General features: G+C 57.2%; 1 protein-coding gene across 1 annotated transcript in view; it reads right to left on the minus strand.

Annotated features, from left to right (window-relative positions):
• The window catches only part of LOC116811188 (ETS-related transcription factor Elf-4-like), a 51,026-nt gene extending 45,649 nt beyond the window's left edge, over positions 1-5,377 (minus strand). Inside the window, 1 exon segment of the mRNA XM_058441354.1 lies at positions 5,257-5,377. The gene's annotated coding sequence lies outside the window, so the exon portion shown is untranslated.
• Positions 5,378-7,949: the final 2,572 nt, after the last annotated feature.

The following is a 7,949-nucleotide window of genomic DNA, read 5'->3' on the forward strand; positions in this document are numbered from 1 at the left end:
GGGGCCGAGATCACACCAACGGCCTCCAGGCTGGGTGAAAGAGGAAGGCCTTGTCTCAAATTAAAAAAAAAAAAAAAAAAGAAGGTGGCAACTCAAGGGAGAGCTTGCTCAGCCTCTACAAACTGCTTAGCTTGCTTCTTGTTAGCCTCTCTGAGAAATGTTCTGGCACTTTCCCTTGCAGACCTTCCTGCATGAAACACCCTTCCCTGCTCCCTGACCCTCCTCCTCACCCTGGAAGCAGGCTGGGGTCTCTTTGCCGAGAAACTCACCTTAGGGCATGATTTCCCAACCAAGAAGTCAGGGCCCTCTGGTATGTCCCTTTGGTGTTGAAATGTGCTGGGGAGGGGGCAGGGCAGTGAGAGTGGGAAAACGATGAGTGTGTGTATGTGGCAGGGGGATGTCCGGGAGTTTTTTATCCAATTAAACCCAACAAGGGCCAAGCTTCCTCCATGTCCAGCCTTGGGAGACACAGAATCAGTGGAAGCAATATATGGCTAGTCCTTAGCTGTCTGGGCAGAAATACATGAAACTCTACATTCTTCATTTCCCAGATGGTGGAGTGGGGAACAATTATGAAAATCTCTCTCCTCCACCTGAAGCTCTGGGCTTCCAGAGAAATCCCAGAACCCTGGGGGAAAGGTGGGATCCAGCCAGCCTGAGACTGCCATGAGCACGTGTGGCATGTCAGTTTTCCTGTCATTTAAGTGCCCTACGTGTCTCTCCTGCCATCTCTCCCACTCCCCAGGGGCCTGTGTGTGTGTGTGTGTGTGTGTGTGTGTGTGTGTTTCTGGTAAGGGAGGGGTTTCAAAATGAAATCCCCTCAGCTTGGGTGGCAGGCTGGCCAGCCAGTTTGTATCTCCCGGAGTGGAGACAGGGGTTTGCACCGAGCCACCCACACTCGCTGACCTGGTCTTTTATGTGACACGCATTTGCCAAACAATCATCCAGGCTTCGAAGGTCAGTTCGTGGCCAGGGAATAGAGAGAAAGGCGTCTTTTCTTCCTTTTCTGCTGAGCCAAATCTCCCCCTCGCTTCTCCCTCACCCCCCTTCAAGGTCTAGCCTAGACCCGCATCCCTCACAAAGCCTTCCCTCCCTCCTCCAGCTGCTGCTGACCTCCAGTCCCGGCCGCGCTGGCCTCTGCTCCAACAAGCACAATTAGCACCTGACCAGCCACTGGCCTGGCTGCTTGTCCTCGCCTCTGATTGTTTTAGTGTCTTAGTCATCTCTTCCCCAGCGCCTCCTTCTCTCATCTTCCCCACGGAGCCTAGCATCGGTTGGGCACACAGTAGGTATTAATAAATGTCTGTTGAATTGAAATTCAGCAGCCCCTATGAGGTCAGAACCCTCATAAGCACCCCGACCAGCAGTTTCTTGGCAACCAGCACTGGGGCCTGAGCTACAGGGCATTAGCAGTGTGGCTGCTATTACAGGACACACGAGGCTCAGCTGCCAGAGATTTGCAGGCAGGTTGGTGTTGATGAGAAAAGCCCCTGACCCCTAGGAAAGCGCCTATGGGATTCTGGGTACCTTGCAGGAGTTTCCTTTCTCCCCTGCAGAAGTAGTTTTCAGTCTGAGAACCACAAAAAGAATAAATTGGAAGAGAAGCCAGAAACCTCTTTGCAGCTTAGAAATCCAGGAGAGATGCCAAGCCCGGGTTGGGGTCAGGCCCTACTCTGAGGACAGAAGGCTGCCCAGGGCCTTTCCCAGCTCGGTGGGAGATCCTGGGGAGACAGGGGGCATGGCAGACATGAGCCCTTCCACTGCAGGGGGCTATAGGGATGTTTGGGGGTGTCCCTAAGAAATGCCATCCTGCCCTGGAACCCAACAAATAACATCCTGCAAGATTGCCACCTGTAGCTCATGCAGAAACCAGTGTCCCAGCCAGGAGCAATGGCTCACGCCTGTAATCCCAGCACTTTGGGAGGCCAAGGCGGGCAGATCATCTGAGGTCAAGAGTTCAAGACCAGCCTGGCCAACATGGTGAAACCCCGTCTCTACTAAAATATACAAAAATTAGCTGGGGAAGGTTGTGGGCACCTGTAATCCTAGCTATTCAGAAGGCTAAGGCAGGGAGAATTGCTTGGGCCTGGGTGGGAGGCAGAGGTTGCAGTGAGCCGAGATTGGGCCACTGCACTCCAGCCTGGGTGACAGAGCGAGACTCCATCTCAAAAAAAAAAAAAAAAAAAGAAAGAAAAGAAAAGAAAAGAAAACCAGTGTGCCTTTCCCTCTCTCATTCACCCAAATCCTAGGGCAAGACTCGGTGTGTGGGGAGGGTGGGGGGTGCATCTAGGCCAGAATCTGGCCGGGGTCTTCAGGCAAAGAGAAGCCCCCAAGTCTAGGGTGCTTGATCCCCCACACTGGCTCAGGAATTTGATCCTGGCTTCCAAGGACAATTATTTATATAGATGACGTATCCCCTCTCCCTGACCCCCTCCCATACCCCTGCTCCGACTCCAGCCCACATGAAAAGGTACACACAATCCCGGAAGGCAGGTGGTGTCTTCCTCACATCCATGTTTTCCTCACTGCCACTTCACTGGGGCCTGGTACTAGGACTGGCTCTGAGCGAGTGTTTGCTGAATTGAATCTGAGTTTTAGGTGCTGCATTAGGCAATATCGTAAGGGCAGCTAGCACTTACTGTGTGCCATGTGCTGTTCTAATAAGCATCTTATATGTATTCATTCATGTATTTGATCCTCACCAAAGTGTTATAAAGTAGGTCTCATGTGACAGATAAGGAAACTGGGGCATACAATTGACTGGGATCACATAGCTAGTAAATAACAACACTGGGATTTCAACCTAGACAGCCAGGCTTTAAGAACTGGAGGTAGCTGGGCGCAGTGGCTCACGCCTGTAATCCAGAACTTTGAGAGGCGGAGGCGGGTGGATCACCTGAGGTCAGGAGTTTGAGACCAGCCTGACCAACATGGAGAAACCCCGTCTCTACCAAAAATACAAAATTAGCCGGGCGTGGTGGCACATGCCTGTAATCCCAGCTATTCAGGAGGCTGAGGCAGGAGAATCACTTGAACCTGGGAGGCGGAGGTTGTGGCAAGCCAAGATTGTGCCATTGCACTCCAGCCTGGGCAACAGGAGTGAAACTCCATCTCAAAAAAAAAAAAAAAAAAAAAAGAACTGGAGGTAAGGAGTTCAAGATTACAGTGAGCTGTGACTGTGCCACTGCACTCCAGCCTGGGTGACAAAGTGAGACCCTGAATTAAAAAACAAAAACAAAAAACAAACAAACAAACAAAAACAACACTCTAAATGCAAAAACAAAAACTGGATGTAAAATTAGAACATTGCAGGGGTAGGGGATGTGGAAAGGACGAAGGCCAAGCTTAAGAGCAGAAGAGCAGAGGTTTCCCCAGGAAAGCAAACTCCTTAGCCTGTGCCTAGCTGGGTCTGTGCGACACAGGGCCTGATTTTTGCAAGATGAGGGGCATTTTGGACATGCTATCAATCAGGCCCCTAGAGACAGACCACAGCACCCTCTATTTTAGATACCAATATATGCCAGAGAAGACAGAAGCCACTGTGTCACCACTTAGCACTAGGTGAAGGAGAGTGGATTTTGGGCCCCTAGGTTGTCTAGGGGTGGGCGCCAGTTCCTGAGCAACCACCGAGCAAACAGTGCAGCACAGGGAGGAATGCCAGACATAGTTGCAAACAAGCCACTCCTTCGGCTCACAGCAAGAGGCTGGGTGAGGGTGGTAGCATGGAGCCTGCTTCATGGTCCCCCCCACCCCTGCCCCCAACAAGAGATCCCAGGCTCTGAATCCAGCCCCAGAAACAACCAGATGCAAGGTAGCCTCTTCCTCACACCGGCTGGCTGGGATAGGAAGTCCTCCCTGATAATCTTCACTGAACTCCAGAGAGCTCCCCCTACGCTGCTCCTGTACTGGATGCACTGAATCTGAATTAATGGTCGAGAAAGCACTTTATAACCAGGAAAACCCAGTGTAACTAACTGCAAGGAAGGACTGGCATTCTTGCTGGGCATACGTGTTCCCCGGGCATTTTCAGTGCCAAAGTCTCCCCAAAGGGAAGGGCTAGAACTGTTCTCTTCACCCACCTCCAACCTGGCACTCGGGCCAGGGGTCAGCTCGCAGGGGGTGAGTCCCCAATGGGCGTGCCCACCAGCTGTTGGGGCTGAGCAGTGGTGGTTCAGGCTCTGGGGTGGTGACCTCACTTCCGCTCCTACCTCCCCACCTCCCCAGCACTCCTCCCATTTGAGGCCCCACCAGGCCAAAATCGAGAAGTCCAAGGTTAACTGTTCCTTCCCACTTTAAGAGCTAATTAAAATAATTAGCCACAATGAACTGTCAAACATTAACCAGAAGAGGCTGCAGGACCAGACAGGCCTCTATCACAGGCCAAGGGATGAGGGGCAGGAATCAAAAAGCCATCAAATCCCTCAGCTGGGGTATGGTGCGGGGCGGGGGCGGCCCAGGAGGACCTCGCTGAGCTGAGGTGCCAAGGGGTCAGGAGGCGACTCTGGTCAGGAAGGTGATGTGCAGGCATACGGTGGTGAGAAAAGGGAGTCAGGGTTAGGGTGCGGTGGAGGAGCGAGGAATTCATAAAGCGGTCACCGCCTCAGCAGTCTCTCAAGCCTCCAAAGCAAGGCGCTGGCGTGAGGGGACCCCGCACGGTGCGGCTGCTGAATCCCCTAGGCGGCGGCCTGGGAGGCAACCCGGAGGCGGGAGAGCCGGGGAGAGCGGGAACGCGGGAGCGGGAAGGCTGGCGGCTGGCTCACACGGAAACTCCGGCCCCTGCCAAGAGGTCTCTATTTTGGCGATTCAGTTCTCCAAATCATAGGTCTGCGTGCGCATGTGTGCGTGTGACCCTAAAGCCCTGGCCCCAGAAGCCCCGGGGGTAGTCGGATCAATCTAGCAGCTCCGCCACAGTCCGCCCCACCTCCTCTGCCCTCAGGCGCTCAGCTTCTGGGGACCCGCTGTCACGGTCGGCCCCGTCACGGAACCCGGGCTGCCGGGGGCGAGGGAAAACAGGGGCCCCTACCCCGACTCCCCGACTCGGGGAATCCATTCCACTTCCATCTCGGGGATCGGGAGCCCGGGTTCTCCAGCACACGCGCGGCGGGGCGACGCCAGGGCGGCTCGCGACACGCCGCGACTCTCCCGCCCTTCCCTGGGCCCCCAGCCCCACGCCGGGGCCCCGGCGCTCTCGATTCCGCCCTCACGCAAACTTTTCCAGGTCCCCGAAGGCTCGAAGAACCGGCGCCATCGACGTACCTGAGGCCGAGTGGCTCACGGGCCCAGCTCGGTCGCCGGGCCGGGGTCTGTCTCCGAGGTCCCCGCTCCGGGGGCCGAGACGCGGGTCCCCAGCCCCGCCAGCCCGTCCTCTCCCCCTCGGAAGCCGGGCCGGGCGAGCGGCGCCGGGAACTCGGCGCCGGCAAAAGGAGAAGTGGAAGTTGAGCGCGGCACCCGGTCCGTCCCCGCGGCCGCCGGGGCCGCCGTCCCCCGCCCTCCTCCCCGCCCGCCCTTCCTCCCCGCCCGCCTGCCCCCGCCACCCCGCGCCCGTGACTCACCTCGGCGCCGGGGCAGGCTGGTCCGGGCGGGCGAGGCGCAGGGCTCTCCCACACGTCGCGCCGCCAATGGCAAGTTGGAGGGAGCGATGCAAATACCAGGTGAGACGGCGGCGCCCCTGATAAAACGGGGCGGGGGGCGGGGTGGAGCGCGCGGGGAGCGGGGCGGATGCCGGGGAGGGCCGGGCCAAGACAGGGGGCGGCAGGGGCGCCCGGGGAGGGGGCGCGAACCGGCGCAGACCTGCACCGAAACGAGCGAGCGAAAGGGGAAATTACACTAGAGACACACACGTCCCCGCAGGCGGCGGCTGGGGCGGGCGCGAAGGAGGCAGGGCGGGAGGGAGGGAAGAGCCGGAGGGAGGGACCGACGGGAGGGACCGCGGGCGGGCGGGGTGGGGGAGGGAACGAGGGAGGGACGAGGCATCTCGGTGGAAACAGCGCCCCTCCGCCCCGGCCCGCCCGCCGCGGTCGCCAGCACGGCAGGGGGAGCCGTGCCAGGGGCCCGCGCGGCCTCTCCTTCCCCTCGCGGCTCGCTCGCGCCCGGGGGACCACTAGGCAGGGCGTCCGCAGAGCCCGCGTCGTGCGCCGCGGCCCGGGCGGGCGCCCCCCACTCTGCTTCTAGCCAGCGGGACCCCGGGCTCTCTGCTCGTTCCGCGCCCTTCCCGGTGCGAAGCCCCCACACAATGCCCCGCAGAGAAATCCCTTCCCCGCGGACTCGGGAAGGTTTCGTCCAGCCCCCTCGGCCCCTGCAAGTGGAGACTTGCTTGACGCCTTTGGGCCAAGCCCTGCGCTCCACATTATTGAGCTCCTGGGGTGTGCGGGCCCCAGCGGGAGGGCGGGCCGTGCGGCGGGTGAGGCCGCGAGATGCCCAGAGGATACAATTTTGGAACCATATGCCCGACTCCGCAGAATCCTGGGCGGAACACCTGGGGTGACTGGAGAGTTTCGGCGACTTCTTAGGGAAGTCGAGTCTAGGACTCCTGCGGGGAGTTGGGGTGGGGGACGCTGGCAAGATAAGAGTCAGGGGAAGGGCTAGCGGGAGAGGGGCTGGCCCACAAAGTGCAAAGAGAGCCAGAGTTCGGGTGCTGGAAGAAAGCCCATGCCTACCTTTCTTCCCCTGTCCAAAGCCAGGCTGCTCTGCTCCACGCGCCCACTCGAAAGCCACTCACGCACGCTCCCCTTCTACCTCCCCTTTGCCCTCTCTGACCTGCCTCAACATCAATACCGCCGCCTACGTGGGTCTGCTGATAGGAGGCTCTGGAGAGAGTCCGCTGGGAATTGTTACTCTGTATAGTTCCACGTGGCCTTTTGGGGGGTGGGGGCAGCAAGGCCTAAGCCGTGGCAGAAAGCATCAAGACTGAAGGGGCCCCAGGGGATGGGGCCTTCTAAAGGGCTTGAGGTTGAAGGACCTGCTCAGCCTCCAGCATCGGCCTGCTTCTCCTGCCTTGGGAAAGGATCATCCCAGGCGCAGGACTGGGGGACAGGAGTGGTGGTGGATGATGGCCACAAAGGCAGCTGCAGATTACAAGTTACCAAGGAAAGATCCTGTGGCTGGACTGGGGCGCCGGCCCCTGAGACCTCCTGGATACTCAGAATCAAGTCCCCAAAACAAGCACTTTGTCTTTTACAAGCGGGCATGCTTTTCCCAGGGGATTCCAGATCCTGGAGACACACAGTTCTCTGCTGGCCGCTCATCCACGAGGGTCCCCTCTCAAATTTGGGGTAGGTCCCAGATGTCCCTAAGCCCTCTTTACCTTGACTTTGAAACTCACGAATGGACACACACGTCTGCACACGCGCGCACACACATGCACACACACACTTTCCCATTTAGCTAAGAGTTCAGTGGTCTGTAACCTCAGACAGACCTGGGTTCCTATTCCAGCTCACTATTTACCAGCTGTGTGACTTTGGGCAAGTCACTTAAACTCTCTGAGCCTCACTTTTATTCTTTAAAACAAAACAAAAACAAAAACTAGGCTGGGCATGGTGACTCATGCCTGTAATCCCAGCACTTTGGGATGCCAGGGTGGGTGGATCACTTGAGGTCAGGAGTTCAAGACCAGCCTGGCCAACATGGTGAAAACCCCATCTCTACTAAAAATACAAAAATTAGCCGGTGTGGTGGTGCGTGCCTGTAGTTCCAGCTACTCGGGAGGCTGAGGCAGGAGAGTCACTTGAACCTGGGAGGCAGAGGTTGCAGTGAGCCGAGATTGCGCCACTGCACTCCAGCCTGGAAGACACAGCGAGACTCCATCTCAAAAAACATAAATAAATAAAATAAATTAATTTTTTTATTTTTGTTTTTTATTTTTATGGGTACATTGTCGGTGTGTGTATTTATGGGTTACATGTTTTGATGCAGGCATGCAATGGGTAATAATCACATCAGGGTAAATG

This window comes from Hylobates moloch, unplaced genomic scaffold (assembly GCF_009828535.3).
Source record: "Hylobates moloch isolate HMO894 unplaced genomic scaffold, HMol_V3 SCAFFOLD_7, whole genome shotgun sequence".
Lineage (NCBI taxonomy): Eukaryota > Metazoa > Chordata > Mammalia > Primates > Hylobatidae > Hylobates > Hylobates moloch.